The sequence below is a fragment of the Strix uralensis genome, chromosome 3 (genome assembly GCF_047716275.1).
Source record: "Strix uralensis isolate ZFMK-TIS-50842 chromosome 3, bStrUra1, whole genome shotgun sequence".
In the NCBI taxonomy this organism is placed as follows: domain Eukaryota; kingdom Metazoa; phylum Chordata; class Aves; order Strigiformes; family Strigidae; genus Strix; species Strix uralensis.
This window is the reverse complement of record NC_133974.1, coordinates 95,699,864-95,718,681: the sequence shown is the minus strand read 5'-3', so window position 1 is coordinate 95,718,681 and position 18,818 is coordinate 95,699,864. Positions and strand designations below refer to the sequence as shown.

The window sequence follows — 18,818 nt, the reverse complement described above, 5'->3', positions numbered from 1 at the left end:
CTTTGAGTAAATTCTCAGAAAATTACTTTTTGAGCATAATTCATTAAAAAATATTAAGAAATAATATTTTTCTCCCGGAAGATTTGAAAATACTGACTTTTATCAAAAAAAGATATCTAAACTGGAACTGCAGATACCGAGAAAATTTTTGTACAGGCATTATTAATTGCACGGTATTCTTAAACACCAATAAACACAATTTTTTTTTCTTTTTTTTTAATATTCCATCCTGGGAGAGAAATCTTACATTCAAATACAATGAAATTTCATTAATTATGCTTCTAGCTCTGATATCAGATTAAACACAAAACATTTTGTAATTGTCCTTAAGATTTTTTTTTTTATATATTATACATTTTAAATATCTGGGCTTTATTTAGCATTTTTAATAAATCATAGTGATTATTTCTTTTGTTAAAAAAAAAAGAATGTGATTAAGTGAACTGAGACCTAAGTTCCAGAAATGACAAATAGCTCCATTTTTGTGCATGCAAGTAGCTTTAGTGAAATGGTAGCTTTCTGGAGAAAGTCCTTAGTAAGTGTGAACAAAGTAAAAATCCCTACGTTGATGTATTTAAAAAAATATATATTTTAATTGTTTCTCAAGTGGTTTAACAATTCACATCGTTTGCAAACAAGTTAAAGCTGAATTCATAAATAATATATTCATTTCGGATAGCTTACACACTCAACACCAGTTCACCATGTGCCGTACCTTCATCAGCAGATGAGTACTGTTTGTTCATAGGTGACTTATAAAAGGTTTTATCTCTTATAGTAAAGCTAGTGTATTGTTTTTCATGTTTTATTCTAACTGAGCTGTTTTGTAAATTTAATAGGTGAGCATATCAAATACTATTCATTGAAAAAAGAATTATTTGGGACAGATGGTTGGCACAGGGAATCTGCCACAATGATGAACTATTGTCTTTGGTTAATCAATAAGTAAATGTAATTGATTCCCATCCTGCTCGGATAATGAGTTTTAAATGGACATCTGTCTGGGATGAGAAGGTAGTATGTTTGGAGATAAGAATTTTTTTATATGATTGGATTGCACATTATATGGTTTCCTCATTCTGAAAGTAGCTGGAAACCTACTCTCTTCTTTCCAGTCTTTTCAATCAGTTCTGGGTCAGGTTCTGATATTGTGTCATTCCATGTGGACATGAAAATGATGAAGTCCTCAATAACCAAGATGCTAAGTGTGAACATGAAAGTCATCCCTCATGTTCACTTACAGTTTATTTTTAAATTTTTCAGTCATATTGGTTGAGAGCTACAGGTAAATAAAAGGTTATTTTTAGACTGTTTTAGGTAGCCGTATATCTCTATCTCTGCATTCCTTTAGAGTGGCCTGACATTCTGCTGCAAGTCTAGTCTAGTAATGTTGGAGGCATTTGGACTTTCAATCTTCTGTAATGTATAGCTGTTATAATGATAATGCCTTAAAACATTATTTCTTAAAACGCTGGCATTATTGTGCTCAGGGAATACTTAGAATGGCAGGTGTAAAAAAGTAGTAGAAACGTTGTTAATGATACGTGTACAGCCTTGCCAGTATGCTTTAAACCAACCTCAGGAGACCGGTTGTCTCTGCAAGAATATAACTGAGTGTCCAGGCTCTTTTGTGCCCTTGTGTCTCCGAAAATGACAGTATTTTCTACCCAATGTATAAATAAATTTATTTTTATCTTTCCTTTATTTCTTAAAGTCCTAAAAGTAACAAGCTTCAATATTTATCTTCATGTTTTAACTAACATTTATATTAAAAAGTTCTCATAGACTGAAGATTATATATTTTTCAAACTAACTTGTAGGGTTTTCACAGTTTGATTCTCCATGATATGAAACATGTTTGAGAAAAATTCACTATATAACACTTGTAAACATATGCAGACAGTTCATCAGAAAATGTTAAAAAAGGTCTCTCTGTGTACTTATACATAGTACACAGAAAGCCGTCATATCAGATTGCTATAGGAGAAGAATTTTAATGAAACTTAAATAAATTTTTTTAGAACTATTAGACCTTTTTGTAGTCTTTAAAATTACATTTGAGATTTTAAAATAATATATAAAATACCAGAATGAATAATGACTCAAAACTTAGGAAAAATAAAACCGTATTTAAAAACGTGCAGTAATAGTTAGAATAAGGCCAGAGGTCTCAAGAAAAAAAAGAAAGAAAAAAATTCTGAGAGATGAAATCAGTAAAAAGAAAGACAGTACTAGGACAAAAAAACCAAACAAACCCAAAACAACTATAAAATACAAGTCAATGTCACATGAAGAAAAAGACTATGCGTGAAACATTCCACTTTCTTTGTAGGCAAGTTACGGTTTTCAGATCCTTAGGTTCAAAGTGCCGTAAAACCTCAAGTGCTTATTACTATTTTTCTATTTTGTTATAAAGCTATGACAGTGCAAACATACACTGGTACATTCCTTGGCAGCCAAAAACTCTTAGCTCTGTCTGCTAACTGCTAGGATATATTCTTTTTCTTATTGGACTCAGACCAGAACACATTTGTATGCTTCAGACTTGATTAATCCCATTTGTTCTATGTAAGAATGAAGCAAAATATCTTGGAAGAACACCATCTGGTGAAAAGCATAGCGGTCAACTTACAGAGCAAAATAAGTTATTCACAAATATGTGATTTTAATACTCTGATATCCACCAAATACATATTCTGACTCAAGGATTTTCCCTTCAACCTTCAAATTTTTGTATGGATTTGGAAACTTTCACATCATGGTGATAGCCATTCACTTTTTTCATAGCCTACTGCAGTGATGAAATTGTCAACTGTCTGGGAAGGCTTGTGAAAGAATAGGAAAGTTTGATAGGGACCATTGCAAAAGTATGGAATGCTTTTCTCAGGAGTTAGAAATTACCATAGACTTCGTCAGGACTCATAACTAATTCTTCTAATATTGTCTTGTACTTTTCAATTAATATGGCTATTAAAGAAATTCCAGAAACTTAAGTTGTCAACCCCAAAAGTTATAAATACTGAATCATGCACCTTAATAGATGAGATTAAATATTCAAATCATTAGATTCCAGAAGAATGAGTTTTAAAAGATATGGAGGTATGAGCAATATTTACTGTTAATATTTTGGAAAACTTATTCTTCTGCATACTAAATTTTCAGAACTACTTGAAACCATTCCTAGAACCTGGTTTTACAAGATTTTAAGGATATGTTTCACTTTATCCATATAATACCACAGGATTTAAGTATGTGCTTAAATCTTTTTAGAAACAGCAACTCAAGCAATGCAAATTATATTGACCAGTTAGCATAGATTGTGTAAGTAAGGGAGTTTTTATAGTGGTTAATAGAAAAGGGTAACTGTTAAACATTGCTGTTATCTTTCCTTACATCATCTAAGCTGGTTATTTATGACAGTAAATAATATTCTTGCAAATTGTTAGTTTAAAAATCCACATAAATCAACTTCCAATAACTGTAGACAGATTTTTGTTTCATAGTTGCATGTTTTCTTTATTTTCTAATTGAATTGTTCAAATAAAAAGATTTGTTGGTGTCACTACATTCTAGAAGTGCTTATGTTTTCATTCGTAAAGAACATGTCTCATCCTAGATTATCATGTGTAACTTTTACATATTCATGACTTCTTACATTTCTGTATACTGGGTTTTATGCATTTTGTTAGGATTTTTTTAATTGAAAGGAGAGAGAATCTTCAGCTTGAAATTCAGAGAGGACAGCTGGCAAGTAGAAATTTAGATTTTGCTGGTGTCGTAATGTGAATAGATTTATTAAACTATTTAAGGTTGTCAATTATCTTCTAAAATCGCTTAGTAATTGAACTAGCAGTCAATTGTCACAGTTGTTACTTTGTTTGAGTACTCTAAAACTTTAGTAGGATTGTGACTCTATTAATTATTGTAGAGGAGATTGCAGTGGAATAGGCTGCCCAGGGAGGTGGTGGAGTCACCATCCCTGGATGTGTTTAAGGGTCGTTTAGATGAGTTGTTGGGGGATATGGTGTCGGGGAGAACTTTGTAGAGTAGGGCTGATGGTTGGACTCGATGATCCCAAGGGTCTTTTCCAACCTGAATGATTCTGTGATTCAGGAATGGGAAAGAAATTATCATAGACAATAAGCAGGAGAGAAGTTAGAAGGAACAAATGACTATACAAGAGTTGTATTGTCAGGAGAAATGACATTTATGTATATATGACATATATTCATGTGAAAGAACCAGAACTACGTCTAAGAACAGAATGCTGAAAAAATTAGAAATGGATATCTTAAGAGTTCTAGTTATCCTGGTTTTTGCAAAGAAAACATCCCTCCTTAAGCTCTGCAGTTTTTTAAATGTATGATTCAGGAAGAGAATTAGAAAGTCATTAAGATAATCAGACTATCAGAAGGTGGATATCTTACATCATTTATGAAGATTTCCATTTACAGCATGTAGGCTATATCGTATGTTAACTATTTTAAGAGTTTAGTTAGTTTGCAAGCTTTTTTAATTCTGTTCTCTCAACTCTACAATCAGCCTGTTTTAATGTGATATCAAATGGTATTTCTAGTGTCTCTAATGTCTCTAATCATGTCTTTAATGTGTTCTATTTTCCTATCTATCTCATTTCCTTATCCTAAAAACAATTAAACTAGGAAATCAGCAGAAAGTATAGGGAAAAAATATTTAGTTTAGTGAAATAGTTGTGGGAAAGTCTAGCTAATAATTAGTTTGTTAAAAGACAAATTATTTTATTTAGAACTTTTCCTTTATTTTGCAGTTGATATGTTGTGTAGCTTTAACATTTGTTTACCCAGAAATAGATCTTTACCATTCTGTGATAGAAAATAATTTCATTCTGTTACTTTCATGCTAGATTTGCTGCTGCTTTTGCACTGTAAAATCTCCAGATTTACTCACCTTGTACCCAGTTAATCAGAAAAAGTAATTTATGCTGCTAAATTTATTAGAAGTGGATGAATGATAAAAATACAGGCAGCCTGGTGCAGGCAAAATTTGTTTCTCTGTATGATAAAAAATGTATTATTTCATAGAACTGCTATCTCTGTATGGTGAAACGTTTTTACCATTTTTCCCATATGATCTATGTCCATTTCTCCATTGAAAGATATAGGTAATCATGTTTCTTGTCTACCCTATCCAGACACTTATACAACCAGAAGAAATGCAGCCATAATGTCACTGCTGAGCTTGAGGTAATAATATGTGTTAAGAGGAAAATTTTTATCTTGAGCTCATCACAACAGTAAAACAACTGCTGGACCAATGGCAAGTTGACTTGGAAGATGAATGAGGAACTTCTACAGCTGTACATGTCTATATAAGCATGCCTGTGATTATTTTGTTTTAAGTCCATCCTGCATTGAATGTGTATGCTCTTTCAGAAGAAACTGAGTGAATATAATACATCTTCAAAGACTTGACATATCATAGTATTTACCTTCCTGTACATTCTATCTTTTCCCCATCTCCTATACGCCTGAAACTCTAAATAGCAGCCTTTAATGCTAATGACTGTACAAACACAAAGAGGAACAAAGCCTGGCACCCCAAATTTAATTTCCATAGTAGGTCTTTGGGCACCATTGTATCATATTTTCCAACTACTATTAAATACTAAGTTATAAAGAGTTGATTTAATGTTAAAGGGTATTTTTTCTGAACAGGTATGTCTTTAACTGCTTATTTAAATATCAGGGCTCATATTAAAAATAATGTCATTAGTAAAATATTATCAAACATGAGGTTTGATACCAGTGGGAGACCTAATAAGAATAACTGAAATTGGACATGTAGATTGTTGCTGTGCTTTGTGGTGCACTCTTTTCAGTGTATATTACAATCTGTATTAGGATTTTCTCCTTGATGATTAGAGCATAGGAATACACAAGTGAAGCATCCAAGTAATGCCCTAGGTTTCACTGATGACATTGGATTACATAGCATTGAATTCTTCAGCTAAAAATTATACCAGTTGACATGCTGACAGATTTTTTTTTTTTCCTTGGGTCCCAAAAAACTTCTTTTAGGAGGGAGTGGTAGGTCAGCTGCCTGGAAGCAGTGGAAGGCTGCCTGCTGCTGACATTTTGGCAAGCCAGCTTCCATCAGTGTGGAGGTTTTATGGATTGCATAAGACAGTTAGCTTAGAGTGAACAGACCATAACTTCTTATCTTAGTCCAAGTGTTATGCCATGAAAGGGGAGAACTTACTTTTCAATACGCATCTTAATCAGAGAACACTCTAAATTATAAGCCCATAACTACATAAGAAAAAGTGAGCAAAACATTCTAACATACTCAGTAGCTCCTGTTATTTATTGCATTATAATATCTTTCATAAATCTGAAACAGACATAACTCTGGCTGTGAATTTAATTTGTGTTTCAGATGAGCATTCCAGAAAATGCAAAGATAAGTTATTGGCATAATAACTGATCTTTACAAATGCTTCAATGATTTTATTTTTAATACAGTAATTTAGTTCATCGTAAAGTCTCTATTGCAGCTTTCATTTTATTCATAATTCAAATCTGGTAGAGCTGTTGAATGTGAAGTCCAAATTCAAATGTAGAAATATGTACAATCTTTCTCAGGAGATGGTGTCAATTATTACAAATTAGTAGTTTCAGGATAAATCTATTAATGAACCTGGCAAAACAAGAAAACATAAGACTTCATCATACGTGTCACTGGAGTGATGAAGAATTTGTTGTGTTCTACTTTTATCAAATCACTTCTTCTGTACAGATAAGTCTTTTGAAATAGGTCTCAGATTGCTGCTTGCTTCTAGCATAATTCTGTCTGTGTAAGAGACGTATGATATCATTTTTCCTGCTGCTGGATTTGTTTTTCTCCTGAAATATAAACAGTTTGGTTACCAGAAAACAGTGTGAATATTGTGACATTCAAACACAAAAAATCTTAGTAAGAGCTTCAAATAGTTGTATATGCTGATGGGCTTGAGAGGGATTATTTTACTCTCACAAAAGATTTTATTAGGGTCATGTTTTGACCATTTTTAGTCATTTCCTTTATTTTTCACTGTGAAGTTGTGAGGTTTTTTGAGAGTTTGATGGAGACCTTACCTGCTATGTATCCTATTCAGGGATTAAGATCACTTCTTGCTAGGCACTATGCAAGCATGCACAAAAAAGAGCATTCCTACTGAAGGGCTGACAAGCTGACTGTAAAATGAAAGGTGAGAGATGATTTCTATAAACAGTGATTATGAATAGCAGGAAAGTAGTGATGATAACACACCAACGGCTCAATTCTGAAAGATAAATATTTTAACCTAGCATTAAGACTTCTCAAAATATTTATCTTGGCTGTTTTATATATTTATGTAATAATTTGGAGGAAAAGCTTCCTTCTATTGTTGGAAAACCCACAGAAAGCTCCTTAATGGAAAGAATTGACTTAGGTTTTCCATTAGAATCTCTTCTATGTCCTTCTGTTCAGAAAAAGGCAGGTCTCAACCCTCCAGAAAAATTAAGTACTTAGCAAACCTATATGTTTCTTGGAGTCTCCTGTGTCTGATAGTGCTTTGGGATATCTGGGGACACACTCTTGGCACTGTGCTCATGACAGATCTTTCATCAACGGATTTACCCATTTTATTGCTATTTGGTCAGCAAAAGAGCTTACTGGTGCATTCAGGGCATTGATCAGACTTACTGTTGGTCTTTCTCATTAGTCACAAAAAAAAGTATGTGCTACATTTTCTGTTATAGGTCCAGGAAAAAGTATATATTGCATTTGCTGTCCAGCTGAACTTCTACAAGCTCTTAGCAAGATGTAGTGAATATTTTATTGCTACTGTTAAACTTTTGTAACTAATATTTAAAATAAGATGTGTTGTTTTGCTAAGTTCTTAAGCATTAATGTTTTCTATAACGTAGAGTGATTATTTGCTGCAATAATTTTTTCATTATTGCCAATCTTAAGGACAAAGCAGGAAGTATCAGACTTCACTGCTTAAGATTTTGGTATTTTAAGAAGCCTTCAAAATAAATTCAGCAAATGTTAAGAGTCAGTATAAGCTTTTGAACAATTTTATGGGGCTTTACTTATAAGAAGTTTAACAAAGTTATTTTCTGGTATTTCAAGTCACCAGATAAAACATGTATTGCTAAGGCTCCAGTTTATGTCATAAATATGAGTGCATGTCTATCTTCAGGCACGTGTTTCGTAGCATGTAATTTTTGAATGGGAATTTTTGAATTTGTCATGTGCTTTTCTACATTTTGGTATCTCTGAGTGTCTTAAAGATCGCAGTTTTGTTTCCCTTTTTAATCTTGTGAAATGAACAAAAAGTAAAAATTAAAATTCAGAGTAGTTTCTAGAACAAAATTACTCTATTTAAAAGTACATTGATTGCAATAAATACCAAGAAGACTACATCTGAATTTATAGGACACTTTACTGACTTCTGAGGTTTGTTTTTTTGTTTTGTTTGGGCTTTTTAAAAAAATCTATTCTTCTATCTGTACTGCTTCCAAGAGCTTTATTTTGTTGGAATTCACAGTGAGTCCACTGTGAGCTTTGCTTGAGTGAGGACTTTGAACTGAACTCACTGAGATTAGTGAACAGTAAAAACGAATGTGTTAAGAAGTCTGAGGCTCTGTAGAAACATCTATGTAAGCAACAACAGATGACTATTCTTTGTTACGAAGAAATATAAATACATGCTGTAAGATTTAAAGTTAAGTGAGCTCTTGCAATTGGTATTCCATGATAAAGCCCTGTGTGTTAGGATTTTTGTCATCTTAACTAAGTGTTTATAAATATGAACATAGAGTTATTTTTAGGAGATGAAGCCCAGATTTTGGTTTTTGGAGCTAGGTCTCCATTTGCAACATCAAAGGCAGATTTTGTAAGTTGTAAGGATTTAATGAGAGTGGGGAGTGGATCATTACAGTACTTTCATTAATTTTTCAGAGATGTTGAAACTTAATTGTCTTATATATTGAAAATGCTGTTATGTAAAACCATATGAACATCAGCAGCTTTTTCTTTCTCCGCACTTATTTAGTTTCACAAAAGATTTCTGGTTTTTCTAAGATGCCCATCATGTCTTTCTTTCCACTTCTCAGCTGGGAATCTCTTCTGATGTAGAACGTATGTTTGGAAGCTTGTTAAAGATGCTTCTGGCAGTTGTTACTGCCTTCCTCTTGAGTCTGTTTAGATGGGGAAACTTTCCAGTATTTTTATGCTAGTTTACTGTTCTCTTATCCAGATCAGCCTGCTGAAATGTAACCTAGTGTTCCCTGAAAGTTCTCTACTATTTCAAATCTTTTTGGCTTCCTGATTCATTAGCCATATTTGGGCTGTCTAAAAATGCTATTGGATCCTTCAGACTAACTCCTTAAAGATGTTTTGGGGTTTTGTGACTGAAGCTCTTCAACTCTTGATATTTTAAAGGTAAAATATGCTTCTGAAAGTTTCTGTGTACTTGAAGGGTGATTGAATTCCTTTATATATTGACTGTCAGGTTTGGCAAATGCATCTGTGAAACTTTTTCCATATTGTTATTATGAACATCAGTCCCAAGAGACTACAGTGCCTTTTAATAGAGCCACTACATGCACATTATGTATGCATATGGGTAATACAAAAGCCTAGAAGCTCTTCCTATTAACTTAATCTTTAAATATTTCTGTACAGATACTGTTAATTCTGCTAAATAGAATAGTCTAGAGTTCTGTTTCACTTTTGTTTGTGTATTTAATCTAAAAACTGCCTTTTCACGTCCTGTTCCTGATGGAAACAGATATTGTCTTGAGAGACTAGTCTCATCAGATTTGAATATAAAAACAAGCTAGAAATTATTGGAAATACCCCACAAACCCCTACTTTTTCCTGATATTTGCAATACATTTAACAAGTTAAGAGAAGTTTCATACAAATATTTCAGGCCAATTTCGTGCTTCTGCTATTGTACAATTTTTCCATAGAAGTTGGTGAAGCTATGACTTTTTGCCTCAGTGAGAATGGGCTCTCAAGTTTTGGATGCTTTTGCTGAAAAAAATCAGACATTGTAGGGTTCACTTATCTCTGATACATCATCTTTTTGAGCCTTACAGTTTTAACTCCGGAACATCTGTTTAGTAACTGCCTTTGTTTTGTTCATTTTCAGACACTGTTGTAAGTTCAGAAACATACTTTTAAAAGAATAACATTATGTTAGCAAGTGGTTACATAGTGTTTAATCTGAGAAACTTTGGACCATTACTGACTTTTGTGTGAAAGGAGTAAAAAAATTATTGGAGATGAGCTATACAGTTAGAGCAGAGGTGATATTTGGTTTTCCATAATGGTATGCAGTAAGTTTGGTAGCTTTTATCTCTAGGTCAGGTAAAAGCTCTTACTGATTTTCATTGCAGGGCTGGTCTTACAAATCTATAGCTGAGAAGCTCTGCTGAAACCATCTACCAACTACGTTGAAAACGGCCTTTAAACTTTTTATTCTTAGAAGCAAGTAGGAGCTGGTCTAAGACTTCCATAAGTTAAGGCAAATTTGAAAGGTGGACTCATTACACAGCTGAAGCGGTTCTTTGTAAACGTGTGTGCAATCAAAGATCCTTGAGATGTAGGTAATTATGGTCACTTTCCTGTAGCAGAAGTGGTGTAGCTAAAGAAATTATTTAACCTTGGTAAGCATTTAGCAGGAATTTCAGTTCTTCTTCAAACCACTGATATGTGACTCTGATACAGTGAATGGTGGAAGCTAGTCATGACAAAGTTCTAAACTGTATACTTTTTATTGTACTACACTGCTTATGATTAATCTTCTCCCCCCTAGTAGTTTTTCTGTTTTCCTCTTTTTCAGTTTTTCCTGATAATATGTTTTCTATAAGTGAGTCATTTGGTGACGGTTGAGCAAAACATTTGATGAAAAATGTTGTTGTTGTTGTTGTTAATGATGCTATGCCAAATACTTGTACAAATAGTCCTATTCCTAGTATGAGCACCCTGTTTGATTTTCAGCATACTTCTACTAGACCCACATTCAAATAAAACTAAATTTCATCTTTTACTGTCTTTTCTAGTTTCCTAATCATCAATCTAGTTTCCGATAATTTTCTGTAAACAGTATTCTCACTCTATTACTTCATTGTGCTGTGAGTCTAATAATCTCAAACCTTGTCCATTTGGTCATCTCCTGGCCCTTGAACTGCTGCTGCTGAACTTGCTTAGTGTTACTCTTTTTGGTTTTTTAAAGTTTAATTCTGTAATTCCTTCAAATAACGATCATCCCAAAAAACTATATTCTGAAGTTCAGCTCTAGGCAAAACTAATATAAAAATAATCTGAAAATCTGATGCTGTTAATATTGGATGTCATGTTTGAAACCTTCTGCAATTTTTTTTTATTATGCCTATTACAATGTAACTGTTGCTTTCTGCTGCCATTTTAGGCTTTCTGTTAGCTAGAGATAAAAGGCTTTAAGAACACCAGCTTATCATGCTGGAACTAACAATAAACTTTTCCAAAAATCTGAATGGAGGGATTAACTTCTTTTAATATTGATAAAATACATATGAACACTATTTTAGGAAGACACTGTCTCTCTTTTGCTTATTCCTCAACAGAAATCAATCCAGTTTCTCCATATTTATGTTTCAATATAAAGAATACAAAGATAGAGAATCTAGTTTATCGCAACAGTAGTTCAAGATTATTAAATCTTTGGCTTTAAAAGTATTCACTGTAGAAGTGAGACTAATATCTTGGCATCTTTTAGATTATGTATATATATGATTTATGCTCTCCTTAAAGTAAAGGCAGGATCATGCAGGATTTTTTAATTAGGAGCTGGAGCATTTCAGCTGTAATGCTACTTTGTCTTTGCATTGGTTTATACTTTCTAACATTATGATTAGCTCATGTTTCCAGGCTTTTTTTTATCCTTTTGCATTTATGAGGATCCAGTGATCATTTCAAAAAAAAAATACTTTCAAGCTATATCATATAAAATGCATATAAAACTAGATGAATCTAAATGTGAATGGAAGGGATATAAAAATCAAGTTTGAAGTGGTTAAATTCTCTCTCAAAATCACTTTAAAACAATGTCTTTAAAACAATTTTCTTTAAAACAATGAAGTCAATGTGCAACTAACCTTTTATAATACAGCAGGATGTCTCCAAATGGTAAAGTGACAAAGTGATAAAAATCTTTTCTTGAAAAGAAGATTTTTCTTTTTGAAAGTGTCTGTGTATCTGCTTTCCCCCAAAATAGAAGTAAATGTATTTTCCAGTCCTTGTTTACGGTGTATTTTTTTCCAGAGGACAGGCAGTAAGAGAACATATCCTAAGATGTTATTTGTGACTTTGTGTTAATACTAGTCAATGAGTTTTCTCATGTATTCTGCAAATTTGTTTGACTATTTTCAAGAATTCTCATTGGAGCCCTTTATATTTAAATTGCCTTAGCAGCTTGTGTAACTTTTTTATACCTTCTATTCTTTTTCTCAAGATTTCTAAACCTTCTCTTGTAATAAACACAGCACAGAGAAAGCTGTGAAGTGCTAGAGAATTGTTTCAGTTTTTTTCTTATTAAGTCCTTATCACTTTGACTGCTAAACTGCTGATTTTTCCTGAGGCTTGTATTCCTGAAATAAATTTAAAAATAAAAAAAATCATAGCAGTATATTGAAATCGTACCTAGACGTGGATGTTGTAAGGACTTGTTCCTGTGCCCCTGCCAAAACAGACAGCAGCACCCCCTTCTGGGCATAAAAGTGCTGGAAATGCCTGCATCACTTCCAAGGTCAGATACTTCACAGGAAGGTATAAAACACCAACATAGACTGGTGTTTGATAACTTGTCGTTCAGTTTGTTTTCCTGGTGATGTTTATTAATTAGCGTTTAGCTCAAGTGCTAAAGCATAAGATTTAATATTTCTTCTTTTATTTGCTATGATCATTCTATATATGTATGTGGCCAATCCCCTTCTGGTTTCTGAAGCGCCATGTGCATATTTAAAATGGTAAGTACTTTGACATTTATAGCTAAATCTTTTACATGCTCGTTTTCTGGGCACAACAACTTCCACCCTATCAAGGCCTGATGATCAAAACATCCACATGACTTAGCATGGTTAGCACAAGGTATCTTAGCTCCCACTCTTGTGGGGGGTCTAGAGTTTGGGGGCATAGTCTATAAAGCTAAGAAAGTTGATCAGAAAAAGGATAAGAGTTTAGAAAGAAATCTATGATTGACAAGCACTGAATGAATAGCGTTTTTTTCAAATAAAGGATTTTGCTACACTTTTCCATGCGTTTGTTGCACTAGGTTTGATTCCTGCAGTGCACTCTGTATTGAGCTACAACTTTAAACCATTTTGAAACTGAATCTGGTGTGAAAAGTAGCCATTTGTCTGTTAAATAGAAGTGGTCTCTGTGTATATGTGATGGCACAGTTCTACAGTATTCCTTCTTTGCAGATATTTCTGAAATGAAGCCCTTGGCCTAGAAATGTCAGTCATTTGAGACTTGCCTCATTAAGAAATACTGCTAGAAGTTGCATCTATTACAAAAGGGAAGATCTGTGGTCAGGCCATTGTTTCAGAAGTGTCCTCTCTGTTGGCCTCTTCATGAGGTGCCCCAGAGCTTTCTAGTACTAGCTTTCCACACTGTTCCAAGCCTTATTTTCTCCAGATTTTAGAATGAAGGAATAGGCTGACGTATGCCAACTATGAGAGCAGATATATGTTTCTATATCCTATGAGTGAACTCATTAGCTGTAGTTTTTGATATTAAATAATTGAATTTATACTTAGGTGAAAAAAGCTTGGGTAAATTGGGTCTTGCCTTGGTCTTTTGAGTAAATTAAGTTTATTGCTAGGTTTTAAATTTCTGTGGTAATGTCTAACACAGTGGAGGAAGACTCAAAAAAAGGAAAAAGTGAAAAAGACAATAGGCCTTTTATTTTTTCTCTCACACTCTGTTTCTGGGCTTTTTTTATTCAAACGTCAGGAATCTGTTTGATCTGTTTGGTGGAATACTTTAAGAGACCATGTGCTGGTTACAAATAGCAAATGTGTTTCTGAATACTACTTTTTGTCTTTCTTGTGAAAATACTGTACCTGCCAGGAAACTGTAGTAGGAATAGACAGTGGTAACAACTGATATTACAATAGTTTTGATGCCTCACACTTGACTATCTAAACTGTGGGAGGAGAAAATTGGTTTGGAAGGGATAAAAAAGGAAGGGCAGGGCTGAATTGGAGTTATTTTTGATAAATAAGGTGGAAAAGGGCAGAGAGATTTGTGGTTTAGGGTGTATTGCTGATGAAGCTGGGAATGAGATGAGGAACAAGAGAGACTGTAGGTTGGAGGGAGGCAAGATCTGAGTTACTAACGAATGAAAAGTGAACCCAAGAGAATTATTGAATGGAAAATGGCTAGAGAGAAAAGATGGTAATATGTGTTTCAAAACAACACATACAGTAAACCAAAAACAGTAGCTGGGAAGTGACTGCTTGTCTCCCTTAATTTAGCTGTTACCCAAAAAAAGAACTGAAGGCTCAAAGACATGGGCCTGAGATGCGGCATGTTTTAGATTTAATGGAGCTTCATTAAATTAGGGGGCTGTAGGAAGAAGAGTTGCAATTTTAAACTGCTTCATATCTAATTGCAATCCCTTAGGCAAATTTTTTAGTCTTTAAGATAAAGAGGTTGGTCTGGAGTCAAAGCAACCAGATTAATAGCAGATTACTTTTTCTTTTATAGACACTTTTAATCACTCAAAAGACCAAGGCAAGACCTAAAGTTACTACTTAGGTTACTTGTTTGTATAAAAATTATGTTGCTACAGTCAAAGACCTAACTCTGTCATAATAGAGATTGTGCAGGGCAAGGCCTGGTGAAACACCTGTTAACAAGGTCCAACAGTCATTGACAGCCTGTTCAGTTAATCTGATGAGTACAATGTATTTGATGATTTTCTGTTACAGCAGCCCAGGTGTTTGTTATAGACGCTTTCTCATAAAATTTTCCTTTTCCATCTGCTACTGAATGAGGCATAAATAATGTCAATGCCAAATATAATAATGACTATGTTGTGCTATGTTCCAATCAATGGTCTCTTTGCAGACTTTCCGTAAGTTACTCTTTACAGTGGATTCACATGCTAAGCAGTACAGAGAGAAGAGGAAAAGTAGCAAAATACCAAAAATGGAATAATATCAGGTCATGGATGAAATAGTTGGTGTGTTTGTTGTTTGGAACCTGTTTGATGCTATTTTTCCTGACAAATGTAAAATTGAATTTATTACTACCGGACTGTAATACTTTGAGCAGTCAAATATATAACACTGTCATACAGTTCTGGGGCTAAATTGAGTTTTTGTGTGGCTGAATGGAATGCCCATCTTGGTTGGAATGAAAAATGTCATAAGGCTTTTTTTTACCAAGCATTTCTGCCAAGTGCGTACAGGAAGTGGCTTTGGCAGTTGTATCCAAACAAGTAACTTCATTTCCTGGAATCGGCTTTTTTGCAAAATGTGGACTTTAGGAAAGAAAGCGTAAAGAGGGATGTTAAGGAGTAGAGGAAAGATCACCCTTAAAAGCCTCTGAAAAGAAGTTTGCCCAAAATATCAAACTCCATTTTTTCTAGATATAGCACAAGAGCATCATAATTCTTTTTTTCAAATTGATAGTTTCTTTATATAATAAATATAATAATAAAAAACTGTTCAGCATAACTGTACATAATTACTGAAACTATTATCTTTACTAGGGTCCATTTTGCAATGGTCCATTTTATGTCTGGAAAAAAGGAGACAGCGTTTAGTGTTTATTAGCAAGGCAGCCATAAAGTAGTCGAGATACAAGAGAACATGTTGTATGACCACACAGGTTACACAGGCCTATTACCCTGAGAGTTAGTAAAGCTTCAATTTACTGCCATAAAAACAAAAAAAATGAAAATAGAATAGATGTTATCAGGTATATAATTTTTAGTTAAAAAGGAAACGTGAGCTGATGTAATATTAAACATATTTTGCTACAAATATGAAAATTTTATCTGGCTGGTCAGGTGCTAGTTTTTATGCTATTGCAAATTCATCTTTTTCTAGTCGAACTTGCTGGGTTTGAATCATGCTTTATTTTTTTCCTTCTCTTTTTTTTTCTACCCTCTTGAGGTTACTATCCTGAATGTTTCAATAGCAGTGCCTTCAACCTTCCTCACAGTGCTAGATAGCTGCCTATAATATAAGCACAGCATTCATCTTCTTATGCTCTTAATTTTAGGGTTAAATCAAAGATCTTTTTCAGATGCTTGAAAAGCAGTAGTTCAGAAGATGGTTTGTATCAAATGCTTTTATAAAGGATTATTGCAAATGAGGGGCTATTTCAGAATTACTAATAGGGAAAACAGTACATTGAAAAATGTAGTAGCAATGAGTCATGCTATGATGCATCAGATGGGAATCTTGAAAAAATCACCATTTTCTTCTAAATAATATTCAAAATCCTGAAGTTTAGAGAGAAAAGTAAATACTTATGACAAAAGAAATCTTAGTGTCAGAAAAAAATGCTACAAAGTTCACAGATAATGGAGAAATCAGAATATATATTTCAATAATAGATTTATTTGGTTACTAATAGAAAGAAAATATATGAAACAACTTAGTATGTTGATTTATGTACAATTTAAGTCATTAAAGGTTCTTTTAGTAGATTAAGAGACAATAAAAAATGCTTTGAAAGCAGTTCAGTGCAGTAATTAAAGCACAAGTAAAGATAAGGAAACATTTCAAATACCTTTCCCAAATGACAAAGGCCGTGCTTGCTATGTCATCAATAGCAGCTGCTGTAAATTTGGTTTGGGGTGGAAACTTTGCCTTTTGCTTTTCATTTTTGATTCTTCTTTCAATATTTTGTTCTTCATGTAATCATCTATTTTTTGGTTTTGTAATGTTCACTTTTTCATTACTTAGAGAAACTTCAGACAGTTGTCTTGTTTGCAGCTGTACCCACTGACTACTTGTGCCAGTCTTGTTATTCCGAAAGAAATAAAACTTCTTAGTAAGAACATTTCCTGAATAATGTATGAGCTTTTATTAACATTTGCCTTTGTATGTTTCTGATTTTTCACTGAGTACTTGTGATAAAGCATATTGTCTGACTGAGGTTGTTAGCTTGTTTGGAATCTTATTGTTGTTGTTTGTCATATTTTTCCTTCATGTTCACTATTGTTTGCATGCTTCTACTGCTGTGTGGATTTAAATTCTAAATAAAATAATTCAGCTTTCCATTGCATGATAGAGGCAGTACATTGCATTAAATAAGATCCCAGACTGAGATGCAGGGCATCTGTTTTTTATTTCAGTCTTTATTATTTACTAAGTTTGTGAACTTACAGAAGTGACCTCATCTCTCTGAACCGGTTTCCTCAACTGTAAAATAAATTAGAGTGGCTTATCTTTCTTGATCACTTTCAGATTTCATATTCAAAGGCCATCTGTAAATGCAAAATCTTGTTTTTCTAACATTGAGGGGCAGATGAAATTATTTGTGAAAGTAAGACAGTGAATTAGAAGCAGAAATCAATATAAAACCTTGGAAGTCATGACTTCATTTTCAGTCAGCATAACTGTTGCAACACAGTTCTTGAAATTACTTCTCTTTATTGATAGCTAATTTGTTTGGGAAGCTTTGCTGAAAATCTAGGTTATGTTGGCTACTTAAAATTCTATGCAAGCATGGGTGAACATTTCTATCTATAGTATGATATTGTTGTAAACTCTAAGCTGCATACAAATATATTTCATGCAAAGTCATATCTACTTGCTCAGTAGAAGAAAGAGTAAAGCACTCAGAGTGAGCTGGGAAAGTTCTGAGTGTTAAAATGATTGTATTTTTTATTATGAATCCTTTCTTCTGCAGTACCTCCCCACTTTGATCACCTCTATTTATGCCATTGACATCCAGCTTTAGCTCTGGGCAGAAATAATTCTAAATATTTCAGAAATTTCCTTTAATCTTTAAGTGTACAGAGAGATAGTGACATCAGTTTGAATAATGGCCAGTGTTTGGAAACAGGAGAGTGTCTGAGTTTTGTATCGGGAGCATTAAAACAACTTATAAAGGAAGAAAACTTATAAAGGAAGAAAAAGTCAGAGTTTGAGGCAGACATCCTTTTGATTTTCAGCAGGTTTATTTAATTAACTAAAGTCTAATACAAGAGCTCATGGCTCTAAGATACAGCAAATTCAATACTGAAGTAAGCTTGTATGACAAGGAATTTCCATAATATATTGTCCCATTTTGATCTTAAGGAAAACAAACAGTTTAAAGCCATCAAATAAACATAGTGTACTTGGCATTCAGGAAGAATTATGCTATTTTTATAGTGATAGTCACTTATTTCAACAGATTTCCAAGGGACAAAACCACTCTTAATTCTATGTCTTGACATAAGCAGATTTAGAACTACAGAGGTTATTGGTGCAAAAATTTTCTTTTGATCCTTTGCTGCATATTAATCATATGGTTCAGTTTGTTACAAATTTTGGCTAAAAAGGAATTGAATGAAGTAGCTTTTTACAGTGGGAATTGTGCCAATGTGAAATGGAATTTCACTCAAATACTTTACATGACATGATTTTTTTTTAAGTGACGTTCCCTAATATAGCTACTGAGACCATTGAATTTTCATCAGAAAACCCTTTTTGTATGATGAGTCAGAGAGGGGAGTCTTGCCTCTGTGAGCAATCACAGAAACAAAAACCAATCATTAAGATGCAGAAAAACCCAGATTATTTGACTCTTTTTTA

The 18,818-nt window shown here is 33.5% G+C and overlaps 1 protein-coding gene across 1 annotated transcript in view; it reads left to right on the top strand.

Moving 5' to 3' along the window:
* Positions 1 to 18,818, top strand: part of KIF6 (kinesin family member 6) — a 172,326-nt gene that overhangs the window by 77,927 nt on the left and 75,581 nt on the right. The gene's annotated exons all lie outside the window — the stretch shown is intronic.